Here is a 19,407-nt window from a genome sequence, read left to right as displayed (position 1 = left end):
TGTTTTAAAGTCTATATATTCATGACTTGGATTAAAATAAAATTAAATAAATAAGAAAAAGATCCAAAGACTTCATTTTTAGCTTCAGGACCCTAAGAAATCTCTTAATGTCCCTCCTGGGTGATGGATATAGTATCATGCTGTGGCATCTTTGTCAAATCCATGCTTACACTGTGAAATTTCCTAGAACATACATGTCTCATCAGTTGCTGCTCAAAAAACACGTATGTTGGGTTAGCCTGGAGTAAGTCAAAGTTCTTAAACTCACATGTGACTTTCCCACTCCCTGCTGGAATAAACTAAGAATTTCAGTCCCAGTCTCAGAGATACCACATCTGCAGCAAAGGCAGCCACAGCTACAACCCTCACCACATCAGGTTTCTATTTTATCAATAAAAGAATAAAATTCTACCTGTTTTTGTAAAGCAGTCAATAAAGAGAGGAGAAATACTTTTTCTATCCATATTGTTGAAATAGAGCCAATGGTTTAAAATGCTCTTCCTTTATGATTTATTTCTTAATGTTTGCACAGATATTCATATGCAAAATGCTAAAAAATGTACAAAATATGACAAAATTGACTTAGTTCTGTTGCAAAACATCAATGAAAACAATCAGGCAATGTATAATAAAGGATTATAGTACATAATCAATAACAGCAAATTGTGAAATAAAGGACAAGTCAACGTTGCTTAATTATTAAAATTACCGTAACTGGTGGTTTTCTTTCTGCCAAGCTCTTCTACTCAGATTTAGCTCACGTGTCTCGAAAAATAATTAAATGCCAGGACACAGGGGACAGAGCTCCAAAATCTTCACTCCATGTCCTCATGGCCAGAAAAGCCCAGACAGAGGATAAGCCAGGTAGCCTTCTTAAAAAAAGACACAAGGCTCTGGGTAGACAGCAATACCAGAATGAAGGAACAGCACAGTGCTACTGCTCGTTTCTATTACCAGCTTCAGAAGGGAGGTGACGGAGAGCTGTGAAATCTCAGACAACCAACGCTGAGAAAAACCCATCAACACATGTGCAACAGGGAGGGAGAGGCACCAAAGCTCATTTAAAGCTGCCCAGTTTAATACAACTTTGTAGGGGAAATGTTACATGAATTTTTACTTTTTTTTCCCCTACTTTCTTGCTTTGTAAATTTAAGATATGGAAAAACCAAAGACATGGTTTTATCATGTGCTTTCTTGCCAGTCACAGGCTATGAGGTTTGCTTTAGCTAAATGTTCTTAACACAAACATGCTTCAAATAGCAGCAAGAGACTGGACAGAGGGAAGGGGATAATTGGAAGAGAAATCTCAGGGGATCTTTCTCTGGGCAGGGCAAATCAGTACACTCCCTGTGGTACAAGAAAAGCACAAGAGTGTGTGTATATATATGTTTGGCCCCATTCATGTTGACTCCAGTGCACATGTAAACATATACTATGATGGAGAGTATGTGACCACTCCCTAGCCCTGTGGCCACAGGCAAATTATTTTGCTACTATGAACCTCAGTATCTTTATTTATACAAATGGCTATCATCCTCACTTTCACCCTGGTTTCATAAATTTGTTGAAAGGAACTAAAGACATCATGCTCATACTCCACCAAATTACAATGCTTTGCATATTATAGTGCTCAAATATTAGTGCCCTCTCATCTGCAAAGTACTATTATTAATAAGCATAGCATTTTTCTCAGACCACATAAATTATGAAGAAACTATCTTGGACTGGGAAGAAACACATTATTTTTTTTTTTTGTAAACCCAGTCACTTTCTTGAAATGTGCCTCCTGCAACACCCATCCTCTTCTGATGTGGGTCCCCCTCCCTTCTACATAGGCAGGGCAAAATCAGATGGTCACCAGAAGGAAAGTTCTAGAGGAAAAGCTGGTTAATTGTCCAGCGCACTTCCAAATGCCAGTTCTCAGCTGGGCCAATCTGTTTTCTATCCAAACCAGATACTTTTCAGATAAAATTTCATTCTGGTGCTGAATGAAACAAACATGAGATCTTGACTTGAAATTCCTAATTAAATGTACACACACACACACACACACACACACACCCTCTTAATATATGCCTGGAGATAGCTGTTTGTTTTGCATTTTTGGAAATGACTGTAAAATGTCAATAATAATCCCATATATTTCTATAGGTCATTTTACCTCTGATCTGTAAGAAGATACACACACACACACACACACACACACACTCTGAGAGAAACAGAGAGAGATACACACATCCAGAAGAGAAGGGGACAGAATATTTGATCACAAAAATTGAGAAAGAGAAGGGAACAGAATATTTGATCAGGAAGAATGCATATACCTTTATTGTGAAGAGGTTGGCAGCACTAGCTTCCCTCTGTGAATATGCATGCATGATTCAGAATATTCATGAAGACCCAGGGCACTTTGCTTACAGTGCAACACTGTTTATGTAGAACTTAGATAGAAAAGGATCTGCAGATAAACAGAGAGTGTTAGGAGGGGAGAAAAAAAATCAGTCCTTTTTTTGCCCACTGCCAACTACCCACAGCTGCTACCAAAGGGTCCCTCTTTTCCAGACAAATGCACACATGCAAAATTCTGCTCACACTTTTATGGAATGTATTGCATTACAAATGGGTTCGTACCACATATGCAGACTATACATAAACACTTTGAAAAGGTGCATGCCTCATTCATTTTCAGGCAAAAATCAATGACCTTACTTTTTAAAAAATGGAAAGCAATTTATATTTAGCAAATAAAACACAAACAATGCACTTCTACTTAAGTATACATATCAAAAAGGCTGCTGTTGTTTGACTTAAAAAATAAGTTGAAATCACGGAGTGGTCTCTGATGGGGCCCAGCACAGGTCATCCAACCCGCTAATCCATTTTGAATTTCATTTTGATAGTGAAAGTGCTAATAACTCTGATTTAAAAGGGAGTGCAGTACTAAACTCAGATCAGAGTGTCCAGGGTTGCTTTGACATAGAGGAGCAGAAGAGGAACACCAGCTCTTTCTAACACTCTTCCAGCTGAATTCCTGTGGCAACACTTCATTCTCTTTAAGTCACTGAGCTCATCTTCCACCCCTGTTGTTCATACTGTCAATGGAGGGTCACGAGTACCCCTTCCAGTGTCCAAATAGTTCGAACAGGCAAGACCACCAAATGGGTTCTGCAGCATTTCCATGCCTCTGCAGACTTCTGTCTACAGGGACACAGGAGGCTCTGAGCTCCGGTACCACCCTGTGGGACACTTCCTCAGGAATGGAAATCGTGCACATTTGTTCTCAATCCCCACCTTCAGAGTGGGAGCCTGGCCAAAGATCTCGTGTGTGTAGGTGGTGGCGGGTGGGGGGGGGAGGTTGTTTTTTATTTTAACATTACCCACCATGGTGGACTTTAGAGCTCTGAATAGAAAGATCTACTCCATCTGTATATAGCCAAAAATATCTCCCAAGAAAAGCCTTGAATAAATTGCTTTGAGAGGGGACTTTTTTTTTTTCCTACTAAAATTGAAAACACTGACCAAGATTCAACCGAGTACCTTAGAACCCACTCTTTGGAAAGCCCACAGATTTTTGAACTCTTTTGAGGGCACTGTAGGTCAGAGGATAACATACCTGGAGCCAACATACCTGGATATGAATCCCGACTCTTTGACTTCCTTTCTGTGAGACCATGGGCAAGTTACTTGATCTCTCTTTCCTTAGTTTCTGCCTTTGTAAAATGGGTAAAGTATATCTGCCTTCTGGAGTTGTTGTGAGGGTAGGTGAGTGCTTAGAACAGTACAGGAATCAGCTCTCAATAATTTTAGCTGTTATGCAGAAAAGTAATTAATTTCCTATTCCCATAAGCTTTTCTTCTTTTGGTCGTGGTTGGTTTTCTTTGCAAAGGCAGTGAGTCAAGGTCTAGGCCTCACTGAGGAAGTCAAAAGCCTCCATGGCAACGGAGGAGCCTTTTACTGAGTTGTTGGCAGGGCTGCTGATAGCCAGGCAGGCTGATGCAGAAGGCGAGGAGTGAGGACGATGGGTGGAGCATTTTGCTTCACCCAAACAGTAAACCAGGGACTTTGCCAAGCAGCACAAGCTTTGCCAAGCTACATCTCAGAGTGCCCAGATTTTTCTTACAGTTGTTATTTTGCCTGGTAAAGAAAGTTTTCATTATTTCAAAGATGCCGATGCCTTTTCTCAATGCCACATTGTGATCTACACTCTCAGCCCTGCTGCTCTGAGATGGGGGCTCTGGGGAATCCGCCAGGCTAGACCCTACTGCTTAGGCTGCTCTCATAGCAGCTCCCCTGGGGGCTGCTCCAGATGTCCCACCACAGAGTCCTCCTAGTGAGATCATGCAGGAATTCTGGCCTGGGACAGCCATTCCTGTGTCCAGAGCAGAAACAGACCCACTAAAAATGATCTTTTACTTCTTTGGTCATTTTGCTGTGGTTGCGGGGAGTCAAACTCATGAACTCAACATTACCTGCACACACAGGTTCCCGCATTGATTTGTAAGGCTCCCTTTGCCATATGCTAAATTTGACTTTATCCTCACAGCACCTCCCTTATTACACAGTGAGGATTCAGGATGTGTGAGATGCTTCAAATGAGAAGAGAGACACGAGAAAATACTGTCCTACAGGTTCAGAGAGTCGGGTTTCATCCCCACTGCTGTCACAGTGGCTGTGTGACCATGCCCAGGTCACCCCTTTTTTGACTACAGCCCTCTCACCTGAGGCACTCTGTGAGAGCGTGAGACTGCTCCTTGAGGATGAAACACTGGTTTAGGATTTGGCTGCCATCTGGGGTGTATCTAGAGGTAGAATGGCTTGAGAAAACCTATGAAAGCCAACCTTTGAAGGGACAGCAGTCACAGACATGGTTGGAAGGCCAGGGTTGGAGGTGTGGGTGCTGGAGTCTGGGGGAGGGGGATGGTGGAGTGTTATGGTATGGAGTGTGAGCAGGGAGTGTGCGTGAGAGTGAGAGAGATTGGGTATATCATGTATGTGTATGTGAGAGAAATGGGAATGTGTGTGTGAGAAAAAAGGATGGGGAGAGGGAAGGCGCTGAGGTGGTAGGAGAAGGAGGAGGAGGGAAGGACAAGTGGGAGAGGGCAGAGGGAGAAAGGAGGAGGACAGAAGAGGGTCTGTGGAGTATGTAGGAAAGATGTCAGAGCATACTGTGAGAGAAAGAGGGAGACGAGAGAGAGGGAGGAAGGGCAGAATCAAGGGAGGCAGAGAGATGGCAGTGTTGGTGAGTGTGCGGATGTGTGTGAGTGCATGTCCACATGTGGTGTTTCTGTGTGTGGGGTGGCTGTGTAGAGGCTGGAGTAGTATACACAGCCCCTGCCCACACATTTCTCAGAAACCTCTCTGAGCTCCCTGGAGAGCATCATTAGGGACTTCAGGAAATTCTCCCCACCAACTACCTCTAGAACAAGGCTGGCTTCTCAGAGTGTGAAGGCAGAGGATCAGGATCTTCCCCTAGGGCCTCTTTTCAGGGCCAGGCTCGTGGGCTCTGGGTGTCTGGAAGTATGACACTAAGCTGGATGTGCCAGTCACACATTAGCTGGGGGTTCTCAGAGCAGCAAAACCTGTGAATGCAGAAGCTAGAAGAGGACTCACCCTCTCTGCTCAAGGAATAAGGATGCCATGATCTGTTTACAGCCCCAGGCCTGACAGACTTCCCTGAAGGGACTTGAGGAATGGGAAGTCAGAGTCAGAGGAGGTATAAGGTCAACTTGAAAAATCTTGAAAGGAGATCGTAGTGGAAAGCTGGCTTTCAATGCCTGGCATCCATTAATCCTTTCCCTGGTAAAAGTGTCCCTCTGCCTCCCTCACCCCCAACTCTTGTTCTCTGGTGGGGCTGACCTCACTCCCAGCTTTAAGAGTGGGTCTTGCTTGCATCAGGGTGTCTCCCTAGCCACAGCAATTAGGTGAGCAGGAGACAAGTGACCTCACATCACACCTGTGTTAGCCATGCTGAGGACCTTCGTTCAGCGCTGGGGAGGGAGGTGGTTTCTGAGGCTGAGTGGCTGAGACATGGAGGGGCCAGAGCTCTGGCAAGCCATCATCTTCCTATTGTAAGAAGTTTGAAACTGCAGCTCATCAGCAGAAAGCAACAGCAAAAGAACTGAGCCCGGAAGGTATAGTTTGAACTCCGAATCCAGTCATACCTGAATCCAGTCTGCTCTTGAATATCTTCGATTACACAAACTAGTATATATTCCTTTTTCTTTAAGCCAGGTTGAATTTTCTCTCACTAGTAATCCATAGAGGCCTGGTTGAAACAGAGGGGAATGAGATTCCCAAACACCTACTGAGAATCTACAATGTCCTGGGCAGGAATAGCCACAGGTACCAGAGAAGGAGGTGACTAAACATGAGATTCCTACCCCTTAGGGATCCCTGGGCACTAGGGCAGGCAGATGTCTGACCAAAAAACCAAACTAGCAGCAGATGTCCTTGTGCTGCAAAGCAGGGGAGGTGGACAGCAGTATTCCAGAAGCCAAGATGGAAGGCCAAAGGCAAGACTGAGAAGTTGGGGTGTGGAGGTGCCATGGTGTAATAAACACCAGCTTTAGAGAGAGAGAGAGACCAAGCTCTGAGTTCCAACTCAGCCTCTCTTAGTCTCCATTTATTCACTTGCCAAAGGGAAATGGTAACAGTCTTGTTTCACAGGGTTGTGATAATAATTAAATAATCAGCTATTAAGACTTTTTTGTTGAGCACCTATCATATGCCACAAACTGTGGACAACAGGTGAGCAGAAACAGAGGGAGCTAAATCCAGTGGGGTAAACATCATCAGATGGACAAAAACTTGCTGAATGGCAGTCTGTGATGATGGAGTTGTGGCATGGAGGGGAGGTCTGAACAGCAGAATAAAATTGGAACATGTGAAGGGGGAGGGGAGGGGAAACTTTCCAGGCAGAGGAAATAGCATGTGCAAAGGCCTTGTGGTGGGAGGTAACAGGAAAGTAGGAAAGACAGAGAGTCTCCCATTATGAAGAGAGAGGGGCGAGGGGAAATATACAGGTGGAAAAGCTGGTGGGCCAACCCTGCAGGCCTTCGTTGAATGTTATGGAGTTATGTCTTTATCTCAAGAGTAGAGAAAAGCATAGATGATTGCCTCTGGCTAGTTAGGAGTTTGAAGCAAATTGCTGTTGCTGGTTTTGCATCCAATTGCAATGGTGTTGTAGCTAGTCTGAGAGCAGAGACTGGGAGAGAAGTAAACTATGACCAGCTTGGTGCCTCTCACTTCTGTTTGAAAAATGTTGAGACAAGGATGAGCCCAGGTAAAGGTGCACTGCTATCCCAGTGTGGGAGCAGGAGCTGCTAGCTGGGAATGGTAGATTTGCTCCCAGGATCCCCTCACAGGGTAAACATACCTGATAGCAATAACTTAAGCATACCCTTAGAATGACCCTGCATAGCAGACACAACTGAATGTGTGTTCCAACTACGGAATCTGGGCATGATCATCCTGGAGATTCGTTCCTTGTCTATGAGGAACATCCGAGCCCCTGTTCTGTCCTGTGGAACACAGGCCATAGAGAGGGTTGAGGCCTTGAGTTTTGGGTTGAAGGAAGATTGCCAGGTGGTGGTTATTAAGGGGAGGGTGTTAAGTAAAAATGCTATATAAATTTCGTGCTGTTTGCACGCAGTTGTGGTTTTTCTGCAAAAAGCCTGCAGCCACTGGGTCACTGGACTGTACATAAGGTGGATATCTTGTCTAGCCCAATGACACTGAACTGTTTCTGTATATAAGTTGGTTCTCCTGTCTAGCCCATCACTACTGGACTCTCTCTCCAGTATGTAAGCCCGCTAATAAAACCCTATACTTGTTTGCTGGCTCTGGGTCTCTTCTTTGGCTTCTTGAACCTGGTGCTTCCCTGAGGTTAACAGGGAGGGGTTCAGCACAACAGGGCCAGAGGTACCAGGCCTAGGCTTCAGCTCCCTGGGAGATTCTGGGAGGGAGTCACTACTAAGTGCAAATCTGTGATGTACCAAAGGACTTGGACATCCTGGAACATGAAGCCCACTAGCAGACTAAACTCCTGCGATGGGAGCACACAAGACAGACTAGCTTCTGGAAGCTGGTGGTGGTAACCTCAAGTTCCCAGGTAATCTGAATGAGATGGTGGAAATATTTTGAATTTCAGAGCCAAATAAACTTCCAAATCCAAGCTCAGTGCCATATTAGCTGGGTGACTTGGAGCAGGTAACAAACTTCTCTTAACTCATCTCCTACCATGTAAATAAGGGCCAATACCTACCTTGTTGACTTTCTGGGGATTTGTTGAACTAATGTATATGACATACTTAGCACCCATGAAATGTACCATGACTTCAAGAACCTTCACCTTCCCTTCACAGGGTTCTGGGTGACCAACACGAGCCACATGTTAAAAGAGGGACCCTAGACAGTCCCAAGTACTGCCAAAACCTTCCCGGAGTAAAGCCCTGAATTTTTCCTGAATGGCCCTCCATCAGCTTAAGGACTTGCCTGGTGAAGACAAAGTTCACCTGGGAGAGGGATTTGGGGAGGCGTAGCTATCCCTTACAGTGTGGGTGTCTTTCCCAGCCCTTCCTGGCAGTTGCTGTCATCAGGGGAAAGGGAGGGAGCCCAGGAAGCATGCAAAACAGCCAGGAAGACACCTTGGGGGCTTTAGTGTGCTGACCATGAACAAGCAGCAAAAACTCTAGGCCGGGTCTCTGAATCAAGATTTAGTGGCAGCTTCAAAAGCTCAAGGGCTGACTTGGAGCTCCAGATGTACCACCCTTCACAGTCATCCAGTGTGAGGGGCTCTGTCTTCAGAATGAGCACAGACTGGCAGGTTGGGGAAAAAGAAGGTAAACACACGCTACACAAGAGACACTTCAGGACAGAGTCCATCTCAAGGCTTACGGAGCCTCTGACAAGCAATTTATAGCTTGTGAAATGTATTCTAATGTGTCTCTTTGCAATATCATCTCTTTCCATGCAAATTCAATACTTGGCACCATTACCAGGGAGTAGAAAATGAAGACTTCTTTGGGCAATTTTAGTACAGAAATGCTCCTTCTGGGAGGTTCTGGGAAGAGGAAGAGATAATTGAGAGAGAGCATTTATCTTGTTTGAATTCTCCCTCAACCCACCCAGCCCCTGATGTTGCTTGGACAGGAATCTTGCAGTCTAATTTGTAGATCAAATGCATTATTAGATGTGAGAATTAGAAGTGACAAGCAAAACGCCCTGTTGCCATGATGTGAATACTCATTAAACCATTCCTGTCTAGTATTTCAGATACAACACAAGCCAGCTAAGAATATACTCAGCAAGTGTCTGCAAAAGTATGTGCTTAATGATTTCAGTTAGACAATAGGAGGAGGTCTAGGGTGTTTGTGATTTGCCACATGACCATTAAATTTACTATTGTATAGAAATAGCATATTCTTTAATTTTTAAAAAGTGGCTGGTACTAAAAGGAAAGGTTTTACTAAGATGAAGCATCTGGCCAGGAAGCCCAAAATGTGGGTCTCACCCTCATAGCCAGACCCTCTTCTACTCTAATCTCTCAGTTAATAGTTGACCCCTTTAGTGGCTCAGCTGGGGATAATCCCAGGAGAACAGGTCAGTGGCTTGCTTCAAGCCCGATCAAGGCTGGAATTAAGGCTCCAGAGTTACAAAGGGGTGGTGAACACAGAAGGGGCCTTTGGCTGGCTCAGCTCTGTGATGCGCAGAGGCCTGCTTCCTGCTGCGGGCTGCTGTCTTCCTATGGTAGGTGCCACATGTGCTCACTTGCCTGGAAGCACACATGTGGACCTCCTGAAGTCCACACCCAAGAAACCGTGAGTGAAAGAAAGAAAAGGGATCCTCTGCTTCTTGAAGATCCACCTCTGTTCCACCTGCATGTTGGAGGAGACAGTCTACTTAAGGTTTCACAGCCCACCACACTACAGTACAACTCAACACTGTAAGTCCTCAATACCCACGCAGGAAACATACACCAAGTAGAAGTAGGACACTACTGTTGAGGAAAGTAAGGCATAGAAACATGTGTCGCATAAAATGTAAGCATTTATTGGCCTTTTATTTCTGAAAGATATTCTGAAATAGCCCTTGGCAGAGAAATGCATAAGCCAGGAAGTTTGTCAGACGATCAGTTAAAAGTGAATGAAGCTGGTCATCTGAGTTAAGGTTTCCTTTCTTAAAACTGAACCCTATGCTGTAATGCTTCCAGCTGACTTGCTCTTAGAGGCTAGTAGCCATCCTTCAGCAGAAATGGTGATAGGTAAAAATCTAGCTGGCCAACAAGGAATGAGGGTTTTTTCAAGGTCTTCAGCCTCACACCCCACACCAGATGGGTCACTTGTCATATGCCTCTTCCTTTCCTCTTTTCCCCAACTGTTTTAGGGAGTCCTGATGCTCTCCAATTCCAAGGGCGTCGAAATGCCTGAACACAATCATACCCTTCACAACTTTGGTGAATCTCAGCACAGAGCACCTGTCCAGCTCCTCACCAGCCAGCACCTGGACCTCTTGAGGAATGTGTCACAGGGCTCCATGATCATCGTCATCTTCACAGGTGAGGCCCAGAAAGATAAGGGATTTTGTACAAGGTCTCAAAGCTCACTATGCAAGAAAAAATGTCTGAACAGAAATAAAACTGAAGATGTTGATTATTCTTGATGAAATTTTGAATGCAACAAGTATTCATGAAGTGTTTTTTAGCATCCAGTAACACCACACTAGATACAATAACTCATAAGAGAGACTTTCCCAAGGTCATAAATAAAAGGATTGAGAGAAGCACTTTTATATTATTAGTAGAGGTATATGCAGTGTAGGGTGTGACTTTGCTTCACCTTTTCCCACTGAAACAGACTCACAGGCTTTTGTATTATCCACATTTACCTTGGCCTAAAGACCCTGTATGTAATTTTGGAGAAGAAAATAGAAATCTATAGAAAATGGTTTTTGGGGAAGCAAATGCAATTCTGCATGAACGATCCATTGCCAAGGCCATTAAAATATAATAAGCCAGCAACATCCAACAGAGAGAGGCCCTTGCCTTGGAACAAACATATAAAAGCTTTATGATAATATTTCTGAAAACCTCAGAAAACCGTTCTATAAAGTCTCATGTCTCCTTTTTGCCTTTGTTTGTTTTTGACTCTTCTTTAATTTTTTTTTAGTCTCAGACAAATCCAATAAACACTTCTAGCATTTAGGCACAGCCTATCTAGGACTCCAGTTCCACTGCTATGTGACTACTCTCCTGTCTCATGCCTGGAAGAACCTGCATGGAAAGCTACCAAGCTTAAAGATGGCTTAAATGAAAAAGGATGATGTTCTAACAGCCTCTGTAAGCATCAATTTCTTTATGTATAAAATTGAAATAATGGCTCCACACACCTCATGAATAGTTGAAAGTTTAAAATAACACAATGCAAGCAAAAATGCTTCTTAAACTTAAGTGCTTAGTAGGGAAAGACTGAATACTTCTTAATAACTTAGAGTCCAGTTTTGGATTAAGTTGGCAGTCAGATGCCTACTTTCTCCATCCAACCCTTTCTGCTGTCACCAAAGGAGAGTAGTCACATAGCAGTAAAACTGGAGTCCTAGATGTGCTGTACACCAGACGGATCCCAGGCCCTCACATTCATGCATCACTTGCCCTGTAAGTTGCTACTTTCTGGGGCTGCCTCCCTGGGAATGACACCAGCATCTACGCAGGTGCCCAAGCTTCAATCACTCCTGACTCCTCCCTCCCTGACCCCCTCCACATGCCTAGATGTCTCTCAGATCTATTTGTGTCTTACCATTCCTCTGGTTACCACCAAGTCCAAGTCCTCATCCCCTGCCATGGATCACTACAGTGGCCTCCTTCCTGACTTCCTGCCTCCAGCAGCCAGAGCCATTGTCTTAAAAACATGAATCTGAGCATGCCAGCCTCTGCCAAAAATACCTAATGGCTGTCCTTTGTTCTCAAAATAATCCTACTCCCTACCAGGGCTGAGAAAGCCCTCTGGGGCTGGGCCCTGCACTTCTTCCCAGCCACAGGCTCCAGCTACAGAGACGGGCTCTGGTTTCCTGGCTCACATACCTAAGGGCCTCTGCACTGCCTGCTGGGTGCCCTCCCAGCACCAGCACTAGCTCTGTAGGGTTGGAGCTGATGTTTTTCTGTCTCCCATACTAGACTCTGAGGTCCTGAAGGGTAGGAGCCTCATCTGTTCAGGTCTGTGTCTTTAACTCAATCGCGGTACCTGGCACAGAGCAGGCACTGGGCCACTGTCAGCTGGATGAATGAATAAAAACTGGTGAACATTCAGGATATATTAGGGTAATAATTCCTGGTTTTCCAGTAACGGAGTGATCCACAACTCTGTTCCTCATAGTTGTATTGACTGATCCTTCAGCTTATGTTCTGAGCTCCAGTCCTGCTCTAGGTTCTCAGCGAGTTCTAACTAAAACAAGGAGTGCAGTTTCCCAAGAACCACAACCATCTGAACAACTGAGAAAAAAATTCTGAGGTTTGGAGACTAGTAAAGACTGATGAGTTCCAACATCTGTCCCCCCTCTCCTCCTACCCCTACTTGCTGCCAATCAAAGCAGGTGCCAAAAGCCTTGGGGACCCCTGCTGTCTTCCCACAGCATCACTGCTTATCAGCTCCCAGGCCAACCAGCCCTTGGCCTGGGTCTTGTTCTTCGTGGCTGCTCAACTTTTTCTGCACAGAGACTGGCATTTCTGCCAGCCTCCTTTCCGGTGGCTGGGTCTTGCTCCCTCTCCTTTTTCTAGCATAGGGTATCCTGTCTGTCCCCACTTACAGACAAACACAAAACAATGATGTAGTGAGGCACAGGCATCTTTGTGCCCCAGCAGTGGCACCCCTACCTGCCAGCTGATCACAGAAAAAGTGATAATCCCTAGCGCAGTTTCCAATCCGAATCTTCCTGTTGTTTTTCGGAAACACCCTGCACCACCCCAGTCAGTGGGATGCTGAAGCAGACTCGTTCTGGATCCAGAGAGCTCTCTCTGTGCATTTTTCCCAACTCTGCATTCAGTGATGACATGTTGGCAGCTTAACAATGTTCAAGGTAGTAGCATTTACAAAGTGGAAATTGGCAAACACTACAAATCAAAGCTTTCTTTTCCCTTGGAGAGCTAGTTAAACATTGACTACCATGCCACTGATCACAGACTAGCCCCCTTGCTTTGGCTTCTTAACCTATTACATTCACACTGGATAAATGCCCTCTGTAATAGAACTAAAGCCTGGTCTCTCATAACACGCTCCCTTCTTGAAGCAGACATTTCAGTTTTTATTCTTTGTTCTGATGATCTACTTACCCATCTCACTTCCCAGTGATAACAATAACAGCAGCAACAATAATAGGTAACATGTATCGGTGCTTACTCCTGTCCAGGCGCAGGGCTGAGCCCCTGGCCTGTGCCTCTCACTGAATTTCATCCACAGCACTATGAGGCTGGGACTCTTACACTCATCTGATCGAGAAGAAAGTGTGGCTTTGGAGCTTTGTCCAAGGGCAGCTTGGGCTGGTGTCAGAATCCACACTAACTCAGCCACACCACTTCCTCATGATAGCCACAATGGGTTGCCTGCCCCACTTATTCTTGGGACCTCTAAGGGGACAATCATATCTTCGTGCATGTCCAGCAACAGTTGCTGTGGTAATATGTTCATCCATGTAGCAGTGTCATGAGAGGAGTTAACTGATAATGGCTTCTGGCATATTATGAATTCCCCAATCACCCACAGTATTGTCCTGGTCATAGGGCATGGCACTGGCTTCCCTTGTTCCTACCCCAGAGCTCTGAATGCCAACCAGCCTCAGTGCTCACCCCGAGATCCGCTTGCTGCTGTGTACTACCTGCTAGAATGTAGGGGACCATGACTGTCAAAACCTCTTCTCTGAACCCAGTTCTGGAAATCAGGAGCACCCACCATTCATTAGAGGTCCCGGGAAGTAGGTACTGGGTTACCTTGTTTATTCCTCCTATCACCTCCCTGAACCAGCATTATCTCTGATGGATAGTGGAACTGGAGGACAGAAAGTTAGTAAGGGGCTGAGCTAGGATTTAAGCCTGGAATGCCTGATGACAGAGCTGGTATTCTTTCTGCAACACCAGAGGTCCTGAGTGTGAGGCAGGAGGCAGGTGTCTAAACAGCCAGGAAAGTCAACTCACACTGCATGTCCTGGCACCTGGCGAAGAGCAGCAAGGTCCACCCTGGTGGCTCTCACCTGGACTCCCAGGCTGAGTTACGGCCCTTCCTCTCTTGGGGCAGCCTGCCCAAAGTGAGAAAACCCCGCTATCACAGTCTTCCCATCCCTCCAAAGGCAGCCTCTACAGAGGGAAAAGCAAGTTCTTTAAGTATGTTTTCAGGTGGCTGCCAAGAGTAACTCAGGTCACTTACAGAATCACATCCATTCCTTCTGGGTAGTTTTGGAACACCCTGGTTTGAGAGGACCTTTCAGACAGTGAGAAGTTATTGTCAAGGAGTCCGGACTGGGGCTCTGCTGGGAAGATGTAGAACCTTCCAAAAGTTTGTAAGAGTTTTCCTAGATTTTGAAAATTCTTTAGCACTTTCTTCTGCTACTGTTTCTTCCAGTTCTCATTCCTTTGTTTCTCTTTTTCTTGCCTTCCTGTGGCTTAAACTTTTTTGGGGATCCCATCCTAATTTACTCATAGGGTTTTTTACTATATTTCTTTACATAGTTTTTGCAGTGGTTGCTCTTGGTATTATAACATATATCTGTCCCTTATCACAGTCTACTGTGTGTACATTTTTTCACTTTGAGTGAAGTATGAAAACCTTATTTTCATTTAGGTTCCTTTGCCTTTCCCACTTTTCCATATAATTGTCTTGAATGTCAGATGGTGTTATAATTTTTGTTTCAGTTACCAAATATGATTTATAAAACTCATGAGGATAAAGATAGTCTATTTTATGTACACATAGTTTTACTCTTTCCATTGCTGCTTCTTCCCTCCTTCCTTCCTTCCTTTCTTCTTCCTTCTTGAGGACACTATAAGCCTTTTCGATTCTTTCCTTACCCACTAATTCCTAAGTACCCCCTTGCTGGGGCTGCTCTGCTCCAAGATTCCTTCTTTTACCATTTCCTCCCTAAGGAAGTTCTTTAGCCACTCTTTAAAAATATATCTGCTGGTTGGGTATGGTGGCTCATGTCTGTAATCCCAGCACTTTGGGAGGTTGAGGCAGGCAGATCACCTGAGGTCAGGAGTTCGAGACCAGCCTGGCCAACATGGTGAAACCCCGTCTCTACTAAAAATATAAAAATTAGCTGGACACAGTGGTGGGTGCCTGTAATCCCAGCTACTCAGGAGGCTGAAGCAAGAGAATCACTTGAGCCCGGGAGATGGAGGTTGCAGTGGGACAAGATTGCACCATTGCACTCCAGCCTGGGTGACAGAGTGAAGCTCCGTCCCAGAAAAAGAAAAAAAAAAATTATATATATAATACATAGATATATTATACATAGATATATAATATATAGATATAATATAGTCTATTTTATAGATATATATTTTTATATTTTGCATATATAAAATATATATAATATTTATGCCAATGACAAACTTTTAGTTTTCTTTCTTCTGAGAATGTCTTGATTTTCCTTTCCTTCCTGAAGGAATGTTTCCCCAGATAAGAAATTCACAGTTGACCACGCTTTTCTTTCAGCACTTAAAAAATATTGTGCCACTTCCTTCTGGCCTCCATGGTTTGAGATGGAGAACTCTGCTGTCACCCTCATTGATCTTTCCCTGTAAGTAATGCATTGTTTCTATGTGCTTTCAATTTTTTTCTTTAGTTTTTAGAAGTTTAATTATTGTTTGTCTTGGCATAGATCTGAATGTATTTGGTTTTCTATGTTGTGTACCAGGTCTGGTATCTAGGGAGTCCAAAAGGAAGAGACTCTTCTCTGATAATTCAGTATTCTTCTTCCCTTTGCCCCTTACTACCTATACTATGCTTTACTATTACTGAAGATGGAAATTAAGATGAAGAGAAGGGGGAAATGGAAGAAGGAGGAATAAGGAAGAAAGCAGTCTTAGCCACATTGGGCCCTCCAGGACTGTGCTTCTTCCCTTCTGGCCTCCAACACTGACAAATCTGCGTTTGTCTAACCAACTCCCCAATCCTTCAAGAGGAACTATAATATCACATCTGTCATCCCTACGGTCTGAATGGAGACCCATTCACAGCATTAGACCTTTCAGCATTCCCTGACTGGAGTCACACGATAATCTGTTTGTTCCTTCTCTAGGCCATGAGCCCTGCAGAGACAGAATTATGCCTGTTCATACCTGACTCCCTAAAGCTGGCACACAGTACACAGCAGCCACTCATTAAATAGGTGTTGAATGAGTGACTAAATTCCTGTGAACTCCCTCATGAGCTAGCAAGAAATTTTGTTTTCTAATCTTTGCTAAACTCAAATGTCTGTTAAACGTAAGATAATGCTCAGCTTCTTTAAATTGGGCTCGCCACTCAAATGATCCAATATTATTCTGGACTATTTTATAGGTAGAAGGCTTGATTTTAATCTGACTTTATCTTATTAAGTGTCTTATTACAGAAAGAGTAATGGGACCATTTCCCAAAAATTTATCTGCAAAAGAAATGCAGTTGACTTCTTGAGCATCAAGATGAAAAATGTATCCATTACACATGCCATTTCCTTCATGATTAGGCGGCCCATTTGAAGGAGCTATGTCAGGATGGTGAAAAAGTTAGTTTCTGTTTTTGTTTTTCCTCAGCCATTGTAATTAGCAATAAGATTTATGCTTTAATCTGGTAACTAGGCCCTAATGAAAATTATAAAGTTCCTGAGTTCTATGCCTAATGATCACAGGAAAAGCACACAGAACATTAAATGCTAGAGAGATGATTTGTTGATTTCTGGCCCAGAAAATAAGTCATCTTGGAGTTCATCATTTTGGATAATTAAATATAAAGCCATTAATGAAAAACTTTACATGAAAAAGACAGGTGTGTGAAATTTTGAATGTGATCAACTGAATGTAGACTTCTCAGACTGGCAGGGAGCACTGATTTCAGCCACCAGCTCCTGCAATGGTGAGGTTCATAAATGCCAGGCTGATTCCATATCTTGGCTCTTGTGAGTAATGCTGCGATGAACATGAGAATGCAGGTATCTCTTTGATACACTGATTTCAAATTCCTTGGATATAGATCCAGAAGTGGAATTGGTGATCACATGGTAGTTCTATTTTTAGTTTTTGAGAAACCTCCATGTAATTTTACATAATGGTGATACTAAATTACATTCCCACCTAGTGTACAAGGGTTCTCTTTCCTCCACATCCTTGATAACACTTGTTATCTTTTGTCTTTTTGATAATGGCCATTTAGTAGATAAAGAAAATGTGGTATATACACATAATGAATGCTATTCAGCCTTAAAAAAGAAGGAAATTCTATCATTCGCAACAACATGGATGATCCTGGAGGACATTATGCTAAGTGAAAGAAGTCAGCAAAGACAGACAAATACTACATGATCTTGCTCATACGTGGTATATAAAACAGTAGAACTCATAACAGCAGAGAGTAGAATGGTGGTTAGCAGAGGCTGGGATGGGGGCATGGGGAGATGTTGGTCAAAGGGTACGTAGTTTCCATTAGACAGAGGGAATACATTTTTGAGATCTACTACACAACATGTTGACTATAGCTAATAATATACGTTAGATTTCAAAATTGCTAAGAGAATAAATTCCAAATGTTCTCACCACAAAAAATGGTATGTGAGGTAATGAATATATTAATTAGCTTCATTTAATTATTTTACATTGTATACATATGTCATAACATCACATTATTAGGTTGTCGTTAAAAGTAATGGCAAAAACCACATAGGATAGGCTATATAGCAGATTAAACACAACTCGACAGATAATTAGTAAAATGAAGGACAGATGTAAACAAATTATCCAAAATGCAGTGCAGAGAGCCAAAGTGAAAAAGAAATATATAGCAATTCCAAACTTCTATCTACCTAATAACTTGGCCTCAAAATGCACAAAGCATAAACAGACAAAATTGCAAAAGGAAACAGACAAATCTATTGTTGTGGTAGATTTTGAAATGGCTTTTTTAGTAATTGATATAACAAGCAGGCAAAAATTGAGCAAGAATATAGAAGATTTGAGCAGCACAATATCAAGCTTGATCTAAAGATCATACATAAGACACTGTACTCAAAAATTCATGAATATATATTCTCCTCAAGCACCTGTAAAATACTTAGGAAAGTTGACTATAACGTGGGCAGGTAAGTCTAAATAAATTTCAGAGAAGTGGTATCATACAGGCCACAGTCTCTGAGGACAACGCAATTAAGTTTGAAATCAATAGCAAAAAGACAATTTGAAAAACCTCATATTTTGTTAATTTAAAAATCTGTTTTTAGATAACACATGGGTCAAAGAAAAAATCAAACTAGAAATTTAGAATACTGAGAATTGAATGATCATAAAAGACTACATCTAGTTACTATGATATATAGAGAAGAATTTAGTGAGAAAAGAAGAAAGGCTGAAAATAAATAAGCTAGGTATCCGTCATCAGAAATTAGACAAAGAAGAGTAGAAAAAGTCCAAAGAAAGTAGATGGAAGCAAAAAAAGAAGTTGTTAGAATAGGAAACAAATATTCAGTAGAGAGAATCTAGCAAGTCAGAAATTGGTTTTTTGAAAAGAGAAAAAGATAACTCCCATCTTAAAAAAGAAAAAAAGAAGGGACAAATACTAACAGGCATGATACTAGAAATGCAGACAGATGCATACACACTTAGAGAAGATTATAAATAAGTTTGCAAATTAATTGGAAAGTTAGATAAACAAATTCCTAGAATCTATTCCTTACTAGAAACTCACTCAAAATAAAATACAAAACATGAATAATTCTATACTCATTAAAGAAACAGTCTCAAGGAAGTAAGTCCTACTGTAAATTAAGGAACAACTAATCTAATTTTATATACTTTTTTTTTTTTAAAGAAAATAGGAAAAGAAGGCATAGTGCCTTACTCAGTTTATGAGGATAGTGTAACATTATTACCAAAAACTAAAACCTGACCAAGAAGAGCAACAGATTTGAAAATTATAGGTCAATCCAGCTGTGAACATAGGTACAAAAATACTAATAAATATAAGCAGAGTATAAAAACACAATACACAACCAAGCTGGGTTTGTGCCAGGAATGCAAGTTAGTTTATTTTTAGAAAACTAATTAATATAAATTCACCAAGTTAAGGGAGAAGGAAAACTACCCACTCATGTTACAATCTCTTGGCAATGTAGGAATAAAAAGGAACTTCCTGATTCTGGAAAGGAGCTTTTAAAACTCCCTACGGCCAATCTCACATA

At 42.7% G+C, this 19,407-nt stretch overlaps 1 protein-coding gene across 7 annotated transcripts in view; it reads right to left on the bottom strand.

Moving 5' to 3' along the window:
- MYRIP (myosin VIIA and Rab interacting protein) overlaps window positions 1-19,407 on the bottom strand; it is a 417,675-nt gene that overhangs the window by 152,747 nt on the left and 245,521 nt on the right. For 2 of the 7 annotated variants that reach the window (XM_015445687.3, XM_074031765.1), the window contains exon 1: window positions 710-917. The exons of the other annotated variants lie outside the window; for them this stretch is intronic. The gene's annotated coding sequence lies outside the window, so the exon portion shown is untranslated. Of the gene's footprint in view, window positions 1-709; window positions 918-19,407 lie in introns of those variants that run through there. 7 annotated transcript variants of the gene reach the window in all.

The sequence above is a fragment of the Macaca fascicularis genome, chromosome 2 (genome assembly GCF_037993035.2).
Source record: "Macaca fascicularis isolate 582-1 chromosome 2, T2T-MFA8v1.1".
Taxonomy (NCBI): Eukaryota; Metazoa; Chordata; class Mammalia; order Primates; family Cercopithecidae; genus Macaca; species Macaca fascicularis.
The sequence above is the reverse complement of the archived record's forward strand: the minus strand, read 5'-3'. Positions and strand labels throughout refer to the sequence as shown.